Here is a 20,761-nt window from a genome sequence, read left to right on the forward strand (position 1 = left end):
GCCCTTGGATCAGATCAGTGAACCTGGGTTGGATAGTTACGCAGAGAGAAAATGTCTGCCTCTCTGGGTTCTCAGTATCACCGCACGTGGCACCCTCCTGCCCACCACCAACACAGAGCTGACAATATCATCTCATACTAACGCTGTCTGCCAATCTCAACCAAACGGGAGTGAGGGCCAACTAATGCAGGACTTTCCCAGATGGCTCTCCCAGGTTCAGGGTAGTCTGGGTGGATTTGTGTCTACTCAAAATCACAGCTCATGGGGGAAGCTAGGTAGTACGACAGATAGAGCGCTCGCTAGTCTTGGAGTCTGGAGGACCAGGATTCAACGTGGCCTCAGACACTTCCCAGCTACGTGACCCTGGTCAAGTCACTTGTAGCTCTTGCTACTCTTCTGCCTTGGAATTAATACTAAGCCAGAAGGCAGGGGTTTAAAGGGGTTCTAGACTCTCCGCTCTCTCCCCCAGCCCATTTGCCCACCAGTGTTGAGGATTCGACTTCTACACTCTGTCACGTCTCTTTGCCTTCTCTCCATTTACATGAGTGCCTGCCGTAGTAGTTCAGGCCTTTGCTCTCAAAGTCTCTAAACTGGGGACGGCCTTCCTGTCTCCTATCTCCCGGGGCTGTTCTGAGCCTTGTGCTCTGAGTGCTCTGAGCTTGAAAGCTGCAGGAAAACCGAGGGCTACTATTTCAGTTATATGGAGATGGCAGTCTATGACTCGCTCTGGGAGACAGTGGAGGGACGCAGAGTCAGGAGACGGAAGATGGCAGTAAACCTCTAAGACCATCTGCGGACCACAGAGGACGTTTCTACACCAGAGTAAAAGCATCATAACAACACTGTTGTTATTCAGTCGTGTCTGACTCTTGGCGAGCCCATTTGGGGGTTTCTCAGCAAAGACCCTGGAGTCGTTGGCCACCTCCTCATCTCCAGCTCATTTGACAGGCGAGGAAACGGAGGCAAACAAGGGGAAGTGACTTGCCCAGGGTCACACAGCTGGCAAGTGTCTGTAGCCAAATTTGAACTCGGGAAGAAGAATCTTTCTGACTTTAGTCCCAGGGCTTTCTCCACTGCAGTGCCACCTTGCTTCCCTCAATAATAGTAGTAATACTATTGAAAAAGAATTGGAACTACTTTGAAAGACAGTCTCAGTAGGCCCTGCAAATGGGGCGCAGATGAGCACTTGCTCGGGATCATGGTGTCATCGTGAACGACCTCGTTTTCCAGAGGGCTTCTGACGTCCGTCCCTTCCACCTTGGTCTGGGGTCCTAGATAGGTTGGATGCCCGTTTCCTCGATTCCAAAACCAGGGGTCGGCTTAGATGGGGCTCCGGGGCGTCTTGCGGCTGGGAATCCATGAGCTTCCTTAGAGAGAAGTGGGAGGCAGCCCTGCCCCGCACACTAAGCCCCTGGCTGGGAACCTGGCCTTGGCTCTGCGTCTCACCCACTGCGGACAACACTTAATCTCTCTAAGCCTCCCTTTGCTCAAATGGGGACAGTAATCCCCTCCATGCCCAACTTGCAGGGCTGTGGGGAGGAGCCAATGGAGAATGGATGCATGCACGGGTGGACGGGAGGGGCCTTGAGAAGCAGACAGCCGCCCAGTAAATGGCAGGGATCTCTTTTTCCAGTTGGAAGCATCTGCCTTCTGCCTTCTGCCCTCGACACAGCTCTGCAGAACTCTGCCGGGATGTTGGTGGGTGACCTAACCTCGTCCCATTCTACTGTCAGGCTATTTTCTTTGCCCCTTTCCTATGCTTGGCCCCAGAACAGTGCTGAGTATATAGGAGAACATGCAGGGGGCAGCTGGGTAGCTCACTGGATTGAGAGCCAGGCCTAGAGACAGTCAGTCCTGGGTTCAAATCTGGCCTCAGCCACTTCCCAGCTGTGTGACCCTGGGCAAGTCACTTGATTCCCATTGCCTAGCCCTTACCACTCTTCTGCCTTAGAGCCAATACATACTATTGATGCCAAGGTGGAAGGTGAGGGTTTCTTTTTAAAAAGTGTACTCCGCTGATTAACAGGCTAGACCTCTGCAGTCCTAGCAATGAAGGTGTGATCCCCAAGTCCTTCCTTGAACATGGGTTACTGCTTCAACCTAGGAGCTTAGATGCTGATCCTTAGCAAAAGCTGCAACCTCCAATTACTTGGGCACTAACTGTTCTAGCCAAGGGACACCCTTTGGAAGGGGGCTAGTAGGTGGCGCTGCAGTGGACAGAGAATCAGCCCTGAGTTTGAATCTGACCTCCGACACTCACATGCCATGTGACCTTGGGCAAGTCACCTCTGCTAAATGATCCAGAGACAGAAATGGCAAACCACTCCAGGATCTTTGTCAAAAAACCCCCCAACCAAATTTCCTGACCAATTACTGAGCTGCCTCTCTGTGAACCAAAGAGGTCTCAAGATGGAGGCACAGGGTTTTGGAGCTGGAAAACATCTCCGGATCACCCTTCGACAGGCATAGAAATTGAGCAGGGGTCATTTATCTCTCCGTATCTCTATCTCTAGTGTCTAGCAGGGAGGCCTGCCTGGCACACAGGACATACCTAGGGTGTGTTTTATTTTTTCCTGTCTTGATAATAGCTGTAGGACTGAAGGGCAAGGGCTAGGCAATTGGGGGTAAGTGACTTGCCCAGGGTCATACAGCTAGGATGTGTTTGAGGCCAGATCTGAACCCAGGTCCTCCTGACTCTAGGCTTGGCTCTCTATCCACTGAACCAACCAACGGATCCCACTGTATTCTTATTTATTTTTTAAACCCTTATGTTCTCTTACAGTCAATACTAAATATTGGTTCCAAGACAAAAGAGTGGTAAAGGCTAGGCAACTAGAGTTTAGTGACTCAGGCTCATACAGCTAGGAAATGAGAGGAATGGAAATCTGAACCTAGGCTTGCCTCCCTCTTTATTAAGGTTTGCTTGGCCCTTACTATAAATTCCTGGAAGCAAATAGTATAACAAAAACACAAGACTTGAACTTAAGAAGTCCTGGGTTTGAGTCTTAGACCTGTCAATTATTAGCTGTGATCCTAGATAAGTCATTTCCCTTCCTCCGTCTAGAAAATGGAGCTAATGATCATTGCTCTGCCCAGCCCCATAGGGCTGCAGGGATAGATGTGAGCGAGCTTTCCTCCTTCCCTGATCTCCCCTTGCCAGGCCAGGTCCACATTGGCCATTTGTACCTCCAAGGGCATCAATTTCAAATGTCAGATGAGGAGGTTGGAGAAGGTGGCCTCTTGGGGGTCCTTTTAGCTCAGGGATTCTTCTAGGGCTCCAAATCTCGGAGGAGGGGGAGGAGGGCCGAGCCAACCCAGAACACAGTGACACCTCGGGCTTCACATTAACTCACATTAACATGTTTGTGCTTTGTCTTTTGTGTGGCCATGTCTCCTGCTGCTTCCATTTTGTCACCACCCACTCCCTCCCCGGTTAACCCTGCAAGAAGGAGTGCTCTGGGCTCAACCTATGCAAGCTCACCTCCTCCCCACAGTAGCACCTCAGGAGGCAGGGCAGCTGTCTACACTGGGTCAGGAGGACTGGTGATTGGGCTGAGGTCAGGGGCAGAGGGAAAGTGAGGACCCGTGCCTTGTGACACTGCATCCTTTGCTACGTGACTGGAACCTGCCATCAGCACCCGAGGCATCCCCGCGACCATTGCTGCTTCGAAAGGTTGCTGGTGGCCAAATGCAGAGGAAAGGGCCAAAGAGGTCTGGCCTTCGCACCTCCTTGCCCCACGTTGCAGAGAGACAAAGTGGGGTTGGCAAAATTGGGGGGCTTGTGTGCTTCCGAATGCTTCCCGGCTTGTTGAATGGTGTTCTGAAGATGATGGGAATAGGAGGGGCAGCTAGGTAGGCCAGTGTGGCACTGAGAGGACCCCAGACTCTTCTGGGCAAGCCATTTCGCCTCCACCGCCTAGTCCTTCTGGCTCTTCCGCCTGGGATCCAATGCAGTATCTATTCCAAGATGGAAGGTAAAGGCTGGGCAAGTTACTTAACCCCCCTTGTCTTTCCATCTTACAAGAGATACTAAGCCAGAAAGTAAGGCTTTAAAAATGGCGATGGGAAGGGCCAAGGAGGATTTGCAAGGGTGAAAATACTAGAATTGGGAGATGAGTTCAAATCAATCCTACTGCTGGCCCAAGTTGTTCTCCAACTGTACAATGAGAGAGCTGGACTAGATGATGTTTGGATGGCATTCCAGCCCGAGATCTAGGACCCTCCCCCACCTAACACAGTGCCTGGGACATAGTAGGTGCTTGATAAATCCTATGATCCCAGACGAACAAGCTCGGCAGTTTCCCTCCCGTTTTCCTATTTGAGGTTGAGCCCAGTTCGGTCCAGTTCAACAAGACACGAAGAAATCCTGACTCTGTGCAGCCTATTGGGCTGGGGTAATAGGCTGGCTGGTTACTAGGCCACACTGGCCCTCTAGGAGCCCGTGTTCTATTGGGGAGAAACAGGTATGTGGAAAATGAAATGCAAAATCTATGTAGAGTCATTTACGAACCCACAATCCAAAGGGTCTTCAGGAGGAGGACCTCAGACCGTCTAAACCCACCCTTGCATCTTACAACTGAACAAAGCAACTTCCAGGCAATGGAAGTAATTGGCCCAGGACCACACAAAGAACCCCCTTATTGTATCAAGGAAGAGACTGAAGCCCAGGAAGGGGAAGTGACTGGCCCAAGGTCAAACACAAGTAATAATAAATAAACTCCATCCATCAATCACACGATTGGAACCCAGGTCCTCTCAGGCTGCTCCTAGGTAGTGGGCCTCCTACATTACAGGTCTCCAAGCAAACGCTGAATGACCACATGGACAAAATGCTGCAGGCAGGATTCTTGTCCAGGATAAGATGACCTCTGAGCTCCTTCCAAACTAGAAATTCTAAGCAAATAATATGGAAACATGTTTTGCATGAGAATACATTATACAACCCAGATCTAATTGCTGGCCAGCTCCAGGAGGGGGTAGATAAAAATGGAGGGAGGCAACACAGATCATATAACTGCAAAATTCATGTGGAAATTTGTTATTAAAATAAAATAAGGGTCAAAAACCTAGAAATGCTGTGATCTTCCTCTAGGGATTCCTTTGATCCAAGTGATCTATCTCCCCCACCCCTGTGCTCAAGTTCTTTCCCAGTAGGTCTTTCCCAGGCTCAGGTTCTGATTTGCAAAGCACTTGACACAGAATTATCTTATTCTAGCTTCTTAACAACACGCTGAGTAGGTATTATTATCCTCATTTTTCAGATGAGAAAACTGAGGCAGAGTGGTCAAGTGACTTGTCCAGGGTCAAACAGCTAGTGAGGGCAGGAGGCAAGATTTCAACGTAAGTCTTCCTGCCGTCAAGCCCCAAGCTCTCTTCATTATGTCACCAAATTGACATCAGGAGGCCAAGTGAGGCCTGTAGGAAAAAGCCTCTTCTGTTGTCTCAGGAGAGGGAGCACTTCCTGCCCTGGGCTGGAGCTGGGCTGGAAAACGACTGGCTTGCCGGCCTTCCCTCCACTTCTATTGCCCCCCACCCTAGGACTGGGGATCTTCTCAGAGACAAAGGTAAAAAAAAATCCCAGGACCCCTTGCAAGATTAACACTAGGAAGGAGAGTGGGCCAAACCCCCCTCCCCACATGTACGTCCACATGCCACCAGCATGCAGCTGCTGCCCACTCTCTTGCTAGGGGGCCCACATGGGATTTGCCAAGCTGCAAATTAACCTCAGAGTGAACAGATTATCGGTATTCATGGTAACTTGGATGCCAAGTTTCATAGCAAGCGGCCCTGAACATTCCAATTGCAGAATCATTTCAGGATTTTCAAGTTCCTGGCAGTAATTAACCTGCTAAGCCTATGCAAATTGGCCCCAATTTCACACTGTCACTGCCGACTGGGAGATCTACTGAATTTGCCCAGAAGGCCGCCTCTGCCCATTCCCTCTATTGGCTGGAGATAGCAAGGATGACAGATGTCAGTCTCCATTTATTTATGCAAATGGGGCCCCAGTGGAAGAAATCACCATTAGGCCAGGAAGGGGAAAAGACATTTACAAATAGTCCACCTGCCAGTTGGCTGCAGTTGAGTCCGAGAGGGATAAGCAAGCCTTTTAGGAAAAGAAGGAAACATGGCAGAATGGGCCTTAGGAGACCTTCATTCTAGTCCCAGCTTAGCCACAGACTGTGTGACCTTGGACAAGTCCTTTACCATCTAAATATCCACACATAAAATAGAGGGGTGGGCTACTAGGACCAGATCTTAAACTATTCTACAAAGCAGTAATTATCAAAACAATTTGACCCTAGTTTAAAAAAACGAAGAGTTGGGGCATCCAGGTGGCTCAGTGGATAGAGCCAGGAGGTTCCGGGTTCCGATCTGACCTCAGACACTTCCTAGCTGGGTAAGTCACTTCATCCCCATTGCCTAGTCCTTACTGCTCTTCTGCCTTGGAACCAATACTTAATATTGATTCTAAGAGAGAGGGTAAAGGACTTAAAAAAATGAACAAGAGTGATTAAGTACACAACATACTTAAGCAAAGGAACCCGGTGGCCTGGTGTTCAATATACCAACCCCACCCCCCTCCCTGCCTCCAGCTATCGGGTTAAGGACTCACTAGCTGGCAAAAACCACTGATCAAAAATGGACATCGACCCGGCAGAAATTAGGTTTAGACAAATACCTCACACCACACATAACCAATTACTACCCCAATAAATACCAGATCTAGACACCAAAGGTTACAAATTCATGGAGCATGGAAGAAACCACCTTTAAGCCCAGTAAATCGAGGGGTTCATGGCTCCACATACATCTCACACAAGAAAATGGCCAATTCTGATAGTAGAAAATGAAAAAAAGATCTTGGACAGATCTAAGGAGCAGTTAAAAATGGGCAGAGGATCCTTGCATCGAATTCCTCTGATAGAAGTCTCTTTTCCGAGAGAAAATGATTCAAACGTATAATAGGAATCATTCCCCAATTCCGACATGGTTAAAGGAAATGAATAGGGAGTCCTCAAGGAAGAAACCTAAGAGCTACAATCCGAAGGAGAAAAAAAATGTTCCAACTCACTAATAATGAGAAAAATGTAGGGGGCAGCTGGATGGCTCAGTGGATTGAGAGTCAGGTCCAGAGCCTGCAGGTCCTGGGTTCAGATCTGGCCTCAGACACTTCCCAGCTGTGTGACCCTGGGCAAGTCACTTAATCCCCATTGTCTACCCCTTACCTCTCTTCTGCCTTGGAGCCAAAAACAGTATCGATTCTAAGATGAAAGGTGTGGGTTTAAAAAAAAAAGGGAAAAATGTAAACTACGGCAACTCTGGTCCCACTAAGCATCCATTAGACTGGAGAGGATGCTTGAAACTTACCCGAGTCCTACTTCTTTGCAACATCTCTCTTGAGTTTACATCCTGCGTGTCCTTCAGTTAATTTCATTAAATACAATAAATACATATGAAGTGCCTGGTACAGCTGGGCTTCAGAAACACTTGCTGCCCCAGCCTTGCCTGGCATCTTTTGCTAATCCCAGGATAAAGGGACACAAGAAAGCCCTCCCTGCAGGAGACAGGGTGACTAGGGAACACTGCAGACAGGCTTGCAAAGACAGGCCCACAGTCCATCAGGAGAGCACAAAGAGGCTTCCTTTACCCCCCCCCCCCACTAGGAGAGGTCCCGGGGCCTCTGACACAGGCACACCTGGGAGAGGAACTAAACAGAGGCTCAGGTGTTTTTGTTCAGGCATAGCAATCGCTAACCTTTTGACACAACATCATCATTGCCTCACTCTTCAGAGCTCTCCATGGCCGAGACCTCAGGCAGGTTACAGCCCAGCCCAGTGCAAAACCATAATACCACAGATATAAACAGCTATCACAAACCCACTTCTAACCATCCGTTTCTAGTTAGGAAACGAAGCAAGAGCCCTGTCAGTTGGGAAATAGTGGGGAAAGCTTTGGCACCAGAATGTGATGAAATATTGTCACACCTGGAGAAATTATGAAAAAGGAGAACTCAGAGAAGCTCCAGGAGACTTTCAACCAGGAACACAATATCCAATAATGACAACAATAGAGATGGGATAATCCACAACAACAAAAGAAACTTACGGAGAGTGGGGATGCTCTTCTGGGAGGGGTTGGACTAGATGGCTGATGAAAGTCTGAAATTCTTCCAACTCTGAAATTTTGTGAATCTGTGAAATAAGCAGAATGAATAAACAATGACTACAATGATAGAAATGGAAACCACGATGGCAGGAACAAAAACCTGAAATTGGATATTATCGAATCTCAATGACCAAGAAACCTGATCCAAGGGAAGAGAAGAGAAAAGGTATCTCCCCCTACCCAACTTTGCATGGGGGAAGACTACGGGTGGGTGTACGATACTGCATACTCTGTCAGATTTCATATTTGGGGGGTGCATATTAGATAGATGATGTTTGTAAAATGGGTGCTGTAGTAGTTGTGCTCTCTCAGTATTTCTCAGAGCTTTGGTCAACTTAGCATAAATTCTATTTCCTTCCAAGAACAGACTGAGGTCAAAACTTTTTTTGGGGGGGGGGGATTTCATTTGCACATTCCTGAAATAACTTTCTGCTTGCCTAGTAAACCTTCAGGCTTCCTATAACCCGACCTGCAGCCAAAAGAAAGCTGAAGGGAACTGGCCAGGGCTCAGGCCTCCAGCCACTGAGAAGGTCCTTGGCAACAACCCCCACGTCTGTAATCCAGGGCTGGGCTTTGGTAATGATACGGATGGGTCCTGGAACCATTTTCTAGAATTCCAATTTCCAAAGAACAAATATTATTTTCTCAATTCACTTGTATGATAAAAGCCGAAACTGTGTTTCTCAAAAAATTCTGGCCTCAAGATATAACTTCTGAATACAATTCCAAAATACACTTGAAAATTACACATTTAAAGGCAAAAAGAAAATGCCAATCTTCTGATAAAATGGCTCGTGAAATCTGAATGCAAAATGGCTACCCTGGGTCATTTTGATTTGGGGCCTAGAAGAAAAAACATAATGGCTTCACCAAGCAGAACACCCTGGGCTTCCATTAAATCACCTTTTGGATGTGTTCCTCCTCCCTCCCTCTCCCCTACGCCTCCCAGAAAACTAGTGTTCTTTGTCTGCTCCGAGGCTGTTTCTAAGCACTCGTTGGAAGCTGCGGGTAAAAAACACACGTGCACACACACACAGCCACACACACACACACACACACACACACATCAGCCAAACAAAAGAACTCAACAGGTGAGAGAAGATGAAAAATACATCCAAGGCACTGATTCAAAATCCCACAGTTCCTACAGCCTGTAGATTGCAGGGATATGTGGCTAGCGGTTAAAGGAACCTCACAGAGCCCTTCCAGTCCAACCCCTTCATGGGAAACTGAGGCCAAGGGAGACGGTCCCCTATAAGGTTATACCTAGCAAGGAAGGTTCTCAAAAACCATCAAGTCCAACCCCCTCATTTCATAGCGGAGGAAACTGAGGTCCAGTGAAGAGGTGTCATTTGACATTCCTTTTACTTTATCATATTATGTTACTTTGGCCAAGGTGCCCTCTGTGAGGAGCCAAGTGCCGAGTTATTAAAGGCATTTAGAGTCAGGAAGACTCGAGTTCTAATCTGACCTCAGTCACTTACTAATCTATGTACAAGTGACCAAACCTCACAGTCTCAGGTTTATAACATTGTTGTGAAGATCAGATGAGATTATCTATACAAAGCCCTTTGCAATATAATTGTGGTTGTTCGGTTATTTCAGTTGTGTCTGACTCTGGGTGAGTCCATTTGGAGTTTTCTTGGCAACGATACTGGAGTGGTCTGCCATTTCCTTCTCTAGCTCATTTTATAGATGAGGAAACTGAGGCAAATAGAGTTAAGGGATTTGCCCAGGGTCACACAGCTAGGAAGTGTCTGAGGCCAGATTTGAACCAGGGATCTCCCATCTCCAGACCTGGCTCTCTGTCCAGTGAGCTACCTAGCTGCTCCATAAAGTTAATTAAAAAAAAATCAGTGCTAGTCTCTTTCGTAACTAGTTTTATCTATAGATTTTAAAACAAGGGATCTGGTTGAGTACATAGAGAATGGGGAAAAACCTTTGGTTTCAAAACAGGTCTGATTTTTTTTAACCGTCACCTTCCATCTTGGAATCAATACTATGTATTGGCTCCAAGGCAGAAGAGCGGTAAGGGCTAGGCAATGGGGGTCAAGTGACTTGCCCAGGGTAACACAGCTGGGAAGTGTCTGAGGCCAGATTTGAACCTAGGAACTCCATCTCTAAGGCCTGGCTCTCCATCCACTGTGCTACTCAGCTGCCCCCCCCCCCTATTTTCACAAAAAGGAAGAGAACTGAGTCTGAAAATTATCATCCAGATATTTGGACCTTCAATTCCAGACAAAATTCTCCAACATATTATTAAAGAGATGGCTAGTGAACATCTAAAGGAAATGGTAATTACAGAGAGCCAGCCTGGCTTCATCAGAAACAGGTCATGCCAGACTAACCTCATTTCCTTTTTTGACAGGGTTACTAAACTGGTAGATTGGAGGAAATGTAGATATAGGTTACCTACATTTTTTTCAAAGTATGACATTGTGTCTCGTGTTTCTCCCATGGAAACAAGTAACCGGACAAAAAAGCCCACAAAAATATGGGCCTTTCTGCCTATAGTAACAGCTAGCATTTAAATAGGGATTTAAGGTTAGCATTTATATAGTGACATATACAACAGCCCAGGGAGGCATGTGCTACTGTTATCGTCATTTTACAAATGAGGAAACCGAGGCTGAGTCAAAGTGAATTGGCCAGGGCCAGACAGCTAAGTAAGTGTCTGAGGCAAGATTTCAAACCCAGGTCTTCTAGATCCCAAGTCTAGTCACTGTACCACTTAGCTGCCTATATATTACTATCGAAACCCAGCAGGAAGAGATAAGAAAAGCAATTCACTCCAAAAGAACTATAAAATAAATCATATATCCTAGAGTCCACTTAGCAAGATACACTCGGGACACTGTATAGAAATAAAACCAGCCTGAAATAACCATAGAGATATTCATTGCTCATGTGTGGGCCACGCTAATATAATCAAAATGACAACACTACCTAAAATTAATTTATTGTTTTAGTGCCATGCCATAGTACTGCAGGGTCACAGAACACAACAATTCATCTGGAGGGGGAAAAAAAAGGTCAATAATCTTAAGGAAAATAATGAGGCGGGGGAGGACTAGAGAGATTCTAAGTGCCATAGGTCCAGCTATAGAAGTAATCAGAAATACTATTTGGGATTGATTAAAAAAAGAAAAGCTGATCAATAGAACAGAATAGGTAAACAAGATCTGGAGATAACAGATTATATATAGCATGGGGTTCAGTACACACAAGCCCACCAATTACTGGGATAAGGAGTCCCACTCAACCCAAATTGCTGGAAAAACTCGACAGTAGTTTGGTAGAAATCAGGCTGTAGAGCAACCCCTGGTACCACATACCAAGAAGAGCTCCCCGCGGATATGTGCTCCATATGTATATATGACCGTCATATCCTAAATGAATTTGAGAGTTAAGGAAGAAATGGCCTTTCTGATCTCTGACCAGGTGGCAATTTCTTAACCGTGGCTAGAGATCATCAGAAAGGATAGAACAGATCGTCCCCAGAACATCAAATTAAGAAGCTTTTACATGAGCAAAATCAGTGCAGCTGGAATTCGAAGGTAGGAAATAGAAAAAAATATTTGCAGTGAAATTCTCTGATAAAGGCCTGATATCCAAGATAGATGGAGAATTAATTCAACTATATGAGGAACGAGATTCAGCCTGCAGTAGATAACTGGGCAAAGGATATTAACAGGAAATTTTCAAAAGGAATAAGCAATATCTTATCAAGAACTCCCAGGTAAGCTGTAAAGAGAAGCTCATCCTTCAGGGGGTCTCTTTGCCAATAGCCCAGTGCTCTGCTAGCAAAACTCAGTCTGGGAGCCCAGAACAAAGCGGAAGAAGATGGCGCTAGCAAACTCCTTGGGAGACTAGCAGGTGGCCATATTTGGGGCCTGGGGGTCCTTTGGAGCTGCCTTCAAAGCCCTCCTCTCCCCCTCTGCCTCCCCCCCACTGCTGTTGTTTGCCCCTGGCCCTGGTTAGTTTAATGGCTGTAAAAGCTGGAAGCATTTAAGTGGAATGCTTTGGGCCTTCTGGGGAATGGCATGCAGGGAAACCTGAGGTCCTTCTCTCAGCATGGGGCCTAACTCACATGCAGGCTGCCCCTTTTATGCTTCTCAGAACGGTAGGAACCCCTGCCAGCCAGCCAGCTAACTGCCTAAACACTCATTCCATCATTCACAAGGCACCAGTCAGCGTTTAGCTGCAGCCCGAGAAAGCAAAGGGATGGCAAGAGCTGGCAGCTGCCAATTCTGTTTTTTTCCAAGCCCAGAGAAAGGCAGATCAGCAGCCTGTCAAGTCTCCAGAGGCTACATGGAGCAAATAAGCAATTCTCAAAATGGAAGCTCCAGAACACTGGACAGAGTCAAAGAGCCCCTGGCCCTCCCACTCCACACAAGGAAACCCTCCAAGCCACCAGCACCCCAGGGACCTCCCTCCCTCCCTCCGTGGGCCACAGGAAGCTGCTTAGCCTAGCCCCTGGGGGTGGACCCCTCCCCTCCCCTCCCCTCCCCACCTTGCTATTCTGGCCCTTGGAGCCTGTTTCCAAATTGTGTGTGGACACACAAAACAGATAGCATTTGAAAATCTATTCATACACACACAGACACACACATAATTTAAAATACACAAGAAAATATAGACACACCTATGCCTAGACAGACACATAAACACACACATATATAGTGAAGATGTATCCCAAAAGAGTGTACAACACACAAATGTACCGAATCGGAAACTCTAGAGTAACACGATACACAGGCATACACACATACAGAAACTCACAAACATGTTCATTTGGAAATGTAGTCATCAACATAGAAAATGTAAAAACCTATTAAATATATAGGCACACCAGTATAAATATAACCCCGAGCCTTTTCATTTCACTACACACACACACACACACACACACACAGATGTGACTTCAAATAGATCTTAAAATACACACACATGCATATAGACACACACATAAACCCAACACACATATATATCTGGAAAATATATATGTAGACACACAATTATATGTATGTAACTTGAAAATAGATATAGGCATAGACATAATCTACATACAAACTCACGGATATATTTGTTTGAAAACATACATGTAGACACAAAAACATGTAATTTAAAATCTATGAAAATACATACATATGCACAAATATCTATTCTGAAAGGCATGCCTAAATCTGGATGCACAAGGTATATATATCATGGAAAATACATATTAATAGCTAGAGGCATACACACGTATGTACAAACTCTGCATGTATACACATAAATTCATATCTATATATAAACTCACACAAATACCCATTTTGAAAAGGTCTATGTAAATAACCACACCCAGTGTGTATCACTTGAAATACGTGCTACATATCTGTGTAGGCATACACACATGTACGTGTGAAAACACAGACCTATACAGTGTTAAGTGTATAGGCACACATACACTCACATTTGAAAAGCTGGAGCTATACACACAAATAGACACGCTTAGAAATCCCTGGTAAAACAGACACCCATATAAGCTCAGGTACATAACTATGTACAATTTGAAGATATAGAGTAAACATGTAGGCCCACGTACAGAGATTTTCTATATACATAAGTAGGCACACACATACAATTTGGAAATACAGATTAAGATCTACACACATGTATACACAGACACACACAACATCGTTTTTGAGTGTGAAAATATACATGCATGTACACAAACATGTCATTTCCAATACATATGAAAAGATTGCTGCGCACACGTGCCTATGTACCTATAAGCCCACATGCCAAGAGCTCTCGTTGGAACACACACATGTATACGCGCACACATGTATGCACACACTGAAGAATCCAGCTCTCAAAGGGCTTTTGCAGAGCCCACTTCGCAGACTCCAGGTAAGGAGGCCCCGCCTGGAGCAGGGGGCTCCTGGCTCCATGATAACCCAGCAGCATGACCTCAGGCCCGCCCTGCTTTGCCTTCTGGCTTCCAGGGCTGGCAGAAGAGGGCTGGAGCCCCTCCCAGAGCAAACAGGACCTCTCCCATGATGCAGCCCCCTAGCGTCTGGGCTGCCTTTTCAGGCCTGGCCCAGTCTCCCTACTATGGATTGGGCCCCGGGTGCCAAAAGTGGGTGGGGGAAGGCAGGGCCCCTCTGGGCTGGCCTACATGGTGTCTGTCTATTGCTGGCTGCTGGAAGATGAAGCCATCGGCAGCTCAGGGCCCAGGGCCTCCCAGGGTGAGGGCTGTACCAGCTCCCTCCCGCCAGCCTGGCAGCAGCTCCCTCAGGGAGCCATTGCAGCTGCAGCGGGAGAGCAGCCCTCCCTCTGCAGAGGAGGCTCAGGGCTTCCCTGGAGTCTCAGGGAGACACTGGGGGCTTTATCTGCATCTTCTCTCTCGGCTAGGCCCCGGACCCTCGATCTCGACAGGAGGCCAAAGAAAGCCGAGGAGATACCTCGGGCATTCTGGGGGGCAGAGAAGCTGGCAGGCTGGCTGTGAGGAGTGCTTAGGGAGCCCCAGAAGCCAGATCTTCTGGCGGACTTCCCTAGGCCTTCGGCACCTCGCTGAGGCACGGCTTGGAAAATGGCGGACCCTGGAATGAGGAGGAGCCCAAGGCCTTAGGAAGCAGAGAGACTGCAGTGTGCAAAGCCTCACGGGGAGGAAGGCACAATTTGAACCCAGCACTCTTCCCACAAGGTTCTTCCATGGCTTTAAATGGCAGGAGATTTCCCTCCAGCGATGGAGAGGGGGAGTCAATCACTGCCACCTCGCTGCTGCCCCCACTAGAATTGTATGCCTTATCCAAGGCCCAGGCAGAGGAAGGGGTTGGGAAGCGGCCACTAAGCAGCACTGAACAGCGCCAAGCTCCAGGCCATTCTAATGCGTGAGGGCAGAGTCAGGCCCAAGGTGGGAGGGGGAGAAGGGCCAGAGCCTGGCGCCCCGCCCCCAGGCAGGGCAGCACCCCACCCCCACCCCAATCAGTCAGCTGCTGCAGGGAAAGGAGCGATGGGGCGAGCAGCAAGTGTGGAGGCCCCTGGCAGTGCCCTTGAAGCCCAGAGCAAGCGTGACAATTGGGCATTAGCTGAGCCGCATCCCTTGGCTTAGCATTTATCAGGAGCCGGACAGACTGCTGGGTCAGGATTGGGCGCTGAAGCCCCTCGGCGGAGCATGGCGCCGCAGACATCCTCCTCATGCAGAAAATCCCTGCTTTCTCCTTAACTGCGGCTTCCCAGGCTCCCCAAAGCCCTGAGTCCTCCCGGCCAGTTAGTCCTGGTCTGTTGGGGACAGCTCAGACCACTTTAGCTATGCGGGTCTTCTCTCTCCCTCTCCCCCTCTCTCTGTCTCTCTCCCTCCTTTCTCCCTTTCCTCCCCCCCTCTGTTTTTCTCTCTCCCTCTTCACGCACTCTCTCTCTTTCTCCCTTTCCTTTTCTCCCTCAATCCCCATTTCCCTCTCTCATCTTCCTCCTCCTTTCTCTCTCTGCTTCTCACTATCTCCTCTTTCCCTCCTTCCTTCCTTCTCTCTCTCTCTCTCTCTCTCTCTCTCTCTCTCTCTCTCTCTCACTTCTCTGTGTTTCTCTTTTCCTCTCTTTCTCTCCCCCTTACAGTCTCTCTGTCTTCCCCTGTCTCTCTCCCTCCCTTTTTTCTTCTCTATCCCCTCCCTTCCTCCTTCTGTTTCTCACTCTTTCTCTCCCTCCCTCTTTTTTCTTACTATCTCCCCCTCCCTCTCTCTCCCTCCCTTTCTCTCCCTCTCTCATTCTGTCTCTTCCCTTTCTCTTATTCTCTCTCTCCTCTTTCCCTCTCTTCTTTCCTCTGTTTCCCATTCCCTCCCCTTCCTCTCTTTCTACTGCTTCTCTGTCTTCCCCCACTCACTCTGTCTCCCTCCCTCTCTTTCATTCTCTCCCCCTCCCTCCCTCTCACTCCTTCTCTCTTCCTCCCTCCCTCTCCTCTCCTTTCCCAGTTTTCTTTTTCTCTCCCTCCCCCTCTCTATCTCCCTTCCCTTTCTTACTTTCTCCCCCTCCCTCTCACTCACTATCTCTTTGCCTCTCGCCCTCCCTCTTTCCCTGTCTCTGTCTCCCTCTCTACCTCCCTCCCCCTTGACCTCACTTCCTTTTCCCCCAGCAAACAGCAGGCCTCCAAGGCCCTGACACCAGAGGATTAGGAGCCAGAAGGCAGCAGTCCCAGGAGAGCTTGGCTACACGGCTACACTGTGTCTCATTCACAGCCAGTGGCCCGCACCCAAGGAAAGGAGGGCCTGAGCTGAGTACATGGCCCTAGATGACCGGCAGGCCTCAGGTAACCTGGGAAGAATAGCCAAGTGACCTTGGGGTGGGGCGGGGCAGGGAGGACTTTCCCAAAGACAGACAGACACACAGACACACACACACACAGGGCTCGGCTGTGCATACTAAGTGCTTCATCAAGGAAAGCAGCAGCAGCAGCAGCAGCAGCAAGGCATCTCTGGAAGAGCTTGGTCACCCCAGGCCTGCCCACTTCCCGGGCCAACTCCTCTAGTCCAATCAGGCTTCCGGAGCCAGCAGCCTCCTCCACGGAGAGCTGGACTGTCCACTCAGAAGCCGAGAGGAGGCTCGGCCCAGGCTCCAGGTCTTGCTTGACCTCTCACTTCCTTGGGTTCAATCAATCTCCCTACCTGTGGGTGCCTCCTTGTCCCTCTCTCTCCCATCTTCCTCAGTGGCCTCATCACATTCCAGGAGCTCCATTAGCACCTTGGACAGATGATTCCCAGACCCCCTTACCCAAGATATCTGAGCTCCAATCCCTCTTTATTCCAATAGCCAACTGGACGTGGTCTGGAGCCTCTCCTCTGACTACACCCCTCTTGTCGACTTCCCTGTTCGGGGGAGGGCATCCTTACAGCCACCCAAGTTCACAGTCCTCCGTGTCACTGGGACCCCTTTGCCTCCACACAGCCACCGGTAGTTCAGGTCCTTGTCTGTCACCTTTCGTTTTTAAACCCTTCCCTTCCATCTTAGAATCAATACTGTTATTGGTTCCAAGGCAGAAGAGAGGTAAGGGCTAGGCAGTGGGGGTTACGTGACTTGCCCAGGGTCACACAGCTGGGAAGTGTCTGAGGCCACATGGGAACCCAGGACCTCTGGTCTCCACGCCTGGCTCTCTATCCATTGAGCCACCCAGCTGCCCCCCCTTCCCAATGATAATGATACTAGCTAACATTCCTATAGAACTCCCAGTGCCAGGCACTGTGCTACGTTCTTTACAACTCTGATCTCATTTGATCCTCAAAGCAATCATGGAAGGCAGGTGCTTTTATCACCCCCCATTTTACAGAAAAGAAGACTGACAGACAGTGGCTTACCCAGAACCATGTGCCTAAAAAAGTGTCCAAGGCTAGATTAGAATTCAGCTCTTTCTGACTCCAGGCCTGGAGCTCGACCCATTGCACTGCCTAGCAAGGTTCCCTCCCTATGGTTTCATTTCTCCATCACACCCTCCATTCAAGTGATTTTCTTAAAGTACAACGTCAGACCAGCCTACCTCAGCCACATCCCAATGGTCTGATCAATTCCAGCAGTCATTGATAGAAGCTATGTGTGGGGCGTTTAAAATTCTTTACAGCCCAGCCCCAGTTTGGATGTCCAGCCTCATGGCATGTTCCTCCCCTCTCGCCATGATGCACTCCATTCACGCTGGCCTTGCAATGCCGTCATGCACGGTGTTCCATCTGCAGCCTTGACACTGGCTGCTCCCCATGCCTCTCGGAATCTCTGCTTGCCTTCAAGGCTCACATGTCCACAAGGCCGCCCCCCACATAAGGGACTTTCTGCTTCCCCCAGACGCCAGGACTTTCTTCCCCACATCACAGATCATCAGATTTCGAGCTGAAAGGGCTCCATGAGGCCATCTAGTTCCACCCCCTTTATTTTAAAGAGGGCCAGGGAAGGGACTTGGCCAAGGCCACACATGGGATCCTAGATCTAGAGCTGGAGGGGGCCCAGGAGGCCCCTAGGCTAACCCTCTTTATTTTAGATAGGAGGAAACTGAGGCCCAGAACCTCGTACCATGCCTGGCACATTGCAAAAGCTGAGGAAATGTGCTGATTAGTTGATATACTTTACGCCACTTTGGAACATTTAAAATATATATATATACACATATTTCTTTAGTTAATTAATTTGTTTGTTCTATGAATAGGTCTCTCTCTCCCTCCCTCCTCTTCCCACATTAGAGAAGGCATTATTTGACTATATATATATATATATATATATATATATATATATATAACTACATCTTGCTTGTTTTTATTTATCAATTCTTTATTAGTAATATAATACAGCTTACTCAGATCTCTGTGCTTCCATTTACCCTTTTGGTGACTTGCAACTTTCATTCCTATTTTTAAACCCTCACCTTCTGTCTTAGAATCTTGATTCTAATGGCCTAATAGTCCAAGGCAGAAAAATGGTAAGGGCTAGGCAGTAGGAATTAAGTGACTTGCCCAAGGTCACACACCTAGGAATTGAACTGAGGACCTTCCATCTGCAGACCTGGCTCTCTATCCACTGAGCCACCCAGCTGACCCATTTCTGATCATCTAATCAGGCCACATTCCACTGAAGTTACCCCAGGTTTGTGCACCCAGTGCTCCCCCCAATTCAAGACTTTGCCAACGCCTTTACTCCTGCATTGAAGTTTTGTCCTTCAAAGGCATCGCTACACGTTGGTACGTGTTCAGCAAAGCAATCAGGCGAACACTCCCAAACACATAAAGGAGGGCGCGATCACAAAGTGCGAAGCCGACACCAACAATTAGCGGACGAAAGGATAGACAACAGCCACGCACTGAACACCACATGCAATTAGGCAACAGTGTAATCAATAGCCTGTAATTGCAAGTAGTGTTGATTCACAGTAGTCATTGGCTAGAAGGGGGAGGAAATGAGAGCTATCATGGATGCAGAATTGACCAGACTTGGCCTCTGACTGGATATGTACACGTGTGTGTGTGTGTGTGTGTGTGTGTGTGTGTGTGTGTGAGTGTGTGTGTGAGTGTGTGAGTGAGTGTGTGAGTGTGAGAGAGAGAGGAGGGGGTGATGGAGGAGGAAGGATGATGGAGACATTTGGACTGGGGAGGATCAAAGATGATGAAGCTTGTTTTCAGAAAAGAATTTAACAGAACACTTGAACCCAACAGAACCAACTATGGGTCATCCAGGTGGTGGGGTGGGTCCAGCAGATGGCAGATATCAGGAGAGAGATGATGACTGGATATACCCGTTTAGAAGTCATCTTCTAAATAATGAGGCCACCAAAGGAGGAAGAGGGGAGAGAAAAGGGAGAGGCCCCTCCCCAAGGCCAGAAAGGAACAACCCATGCCTAGAGGGCAAGATGGAGCCCAAGATGATCCCATGGGGAGATTGAGCATTGGGATGCCAGTTAGAAGAAGAAGCTGGAGAGAACAGGGTCTCCAAAGCTGAGGGAGGATCTAAGAAGAGCAGGTATCAAAGTATTCAAGAGCAGTGTCAAAAGATACAAAGAGATTAAGAAGGAGGGGTGGGAGCACTTTATAAAAACTACTAATGGTGGCAACTGGGTGGTGCAGTGGATGAAGAGCCAGGCCTGGAGATGGGAGGTCCTGGGTTCCAATCTGGCCTCAGACACTTCCTAGCTGGGTGACCCTGGGCAAGTCACTTAACCTTCATTGCCTGGCCTGTATTGCTCTTCTGCCTTGGAACCAGTACACAGTATTGAGTCTACAATGGAAGATAAGGGTTGATTTTCTTTTTAATCACGAAAGGCCTTGGAGAGAACAACTCGGTTTGACTGATCAGGCTAGAGGCCAGCTCTCAAGAAGCTCTAAAGGGGAGGGTGTAAGTGGGGGGAGGTAGGATGGGTAGGAAAGTAGAGGCAGCAAGCATAGACAGCTTTTTCTTGCCGTTTGGCTTTAAATGAGAGAAAAATAGGGTACCATCTTGAAAGGATGGTGGGGTCAAGTAAACCTAGACTTGTGTGTAGGTAACAGGGAAGGAACCATAGAGATTAGAGATGAGATTAACTGAGGGGGCAAGATCCCAGGAGAGGCAAGGCTCCTAGGCCAGAAGGAAGGGCTCCCCTGAGATGCTCCAGAAGGTTGGACAGGAATGTTAGTCAAACACTGCCCCTCTTCCCCAATCCATTACTTCCCCAACTCTCATTTGAAACAGCAGCCAAGCTTCCAGAGTGCTTGCTACTCTTCCATCTCAGAGGGGACACTATACTAGGAAAAAAGGAGATCCCAACTCAAATGGGCCATTTTTCTTTCTCTTCAGGACAGGCTAGCCTTCTCCAAAACATGGTGTAAGACTCACTTCCTCTTGCTTGTTTATCTCACTTGACTACTAACTACCCACCCACTCCTCTGCTAGGTATCACCTAGGAATTGACATCCTTTTTTTTATAGGATACCAACCAATTTAAGGCAGCTAGGTCATGCTGCAAGGGATAGACGATGGGGCCTGGTATCAGGAAGCCTCCTTTTCCCTAGTTCAAATCCAGCCTCAGACACTTACTAGCTGTGTGACCTTGGGTAAGGGGCTTCACCCTATTGGCCTCAGTTTCCGCATCTGTAAGATGAGCTGAAGA

General features: G+C 48.1%; 1 protein-coding gene across 3 annotated transcripts in view; it reads right to left on the bottom strand.

Moving 5' to 3' along the window:
- Positions 1–20,761, bottom strand: part of FRMPD3 (FERM and PDZ domain containing 3) — a 111,455-nt gene that overhangs the window by 69,206 nt on the left and 21,488 nt on the right. For all 3 annotated transcript variants that reach the window (XM_016426616.2, XM_056809549.1, XM_056809550.1), the window contains one exon: positions 8,110–8,195. The gene's annotated coding sequence lies outside the window, so the exon portion shown is untranslated. The remainder of the gene's footprint in view (positions 1–8,109; positions 8,196–20,761) is intronic.

Source organism: Monodelphis domestica, chromosome X (genome assembly GCF_027887165.1).
Source record: "Monodelphis domestica isolate mMonDom1 chromosome X, mMonDom1.pri, whole genome shotgun sequence".
Taxonomy (NCBI): domain Eukaryota; kingdom Metazoa; phylum Chordata; class Mammalia; order Didelphimorphia; family Didelphidae; genus Monodelphis; species Monodelphis domestica.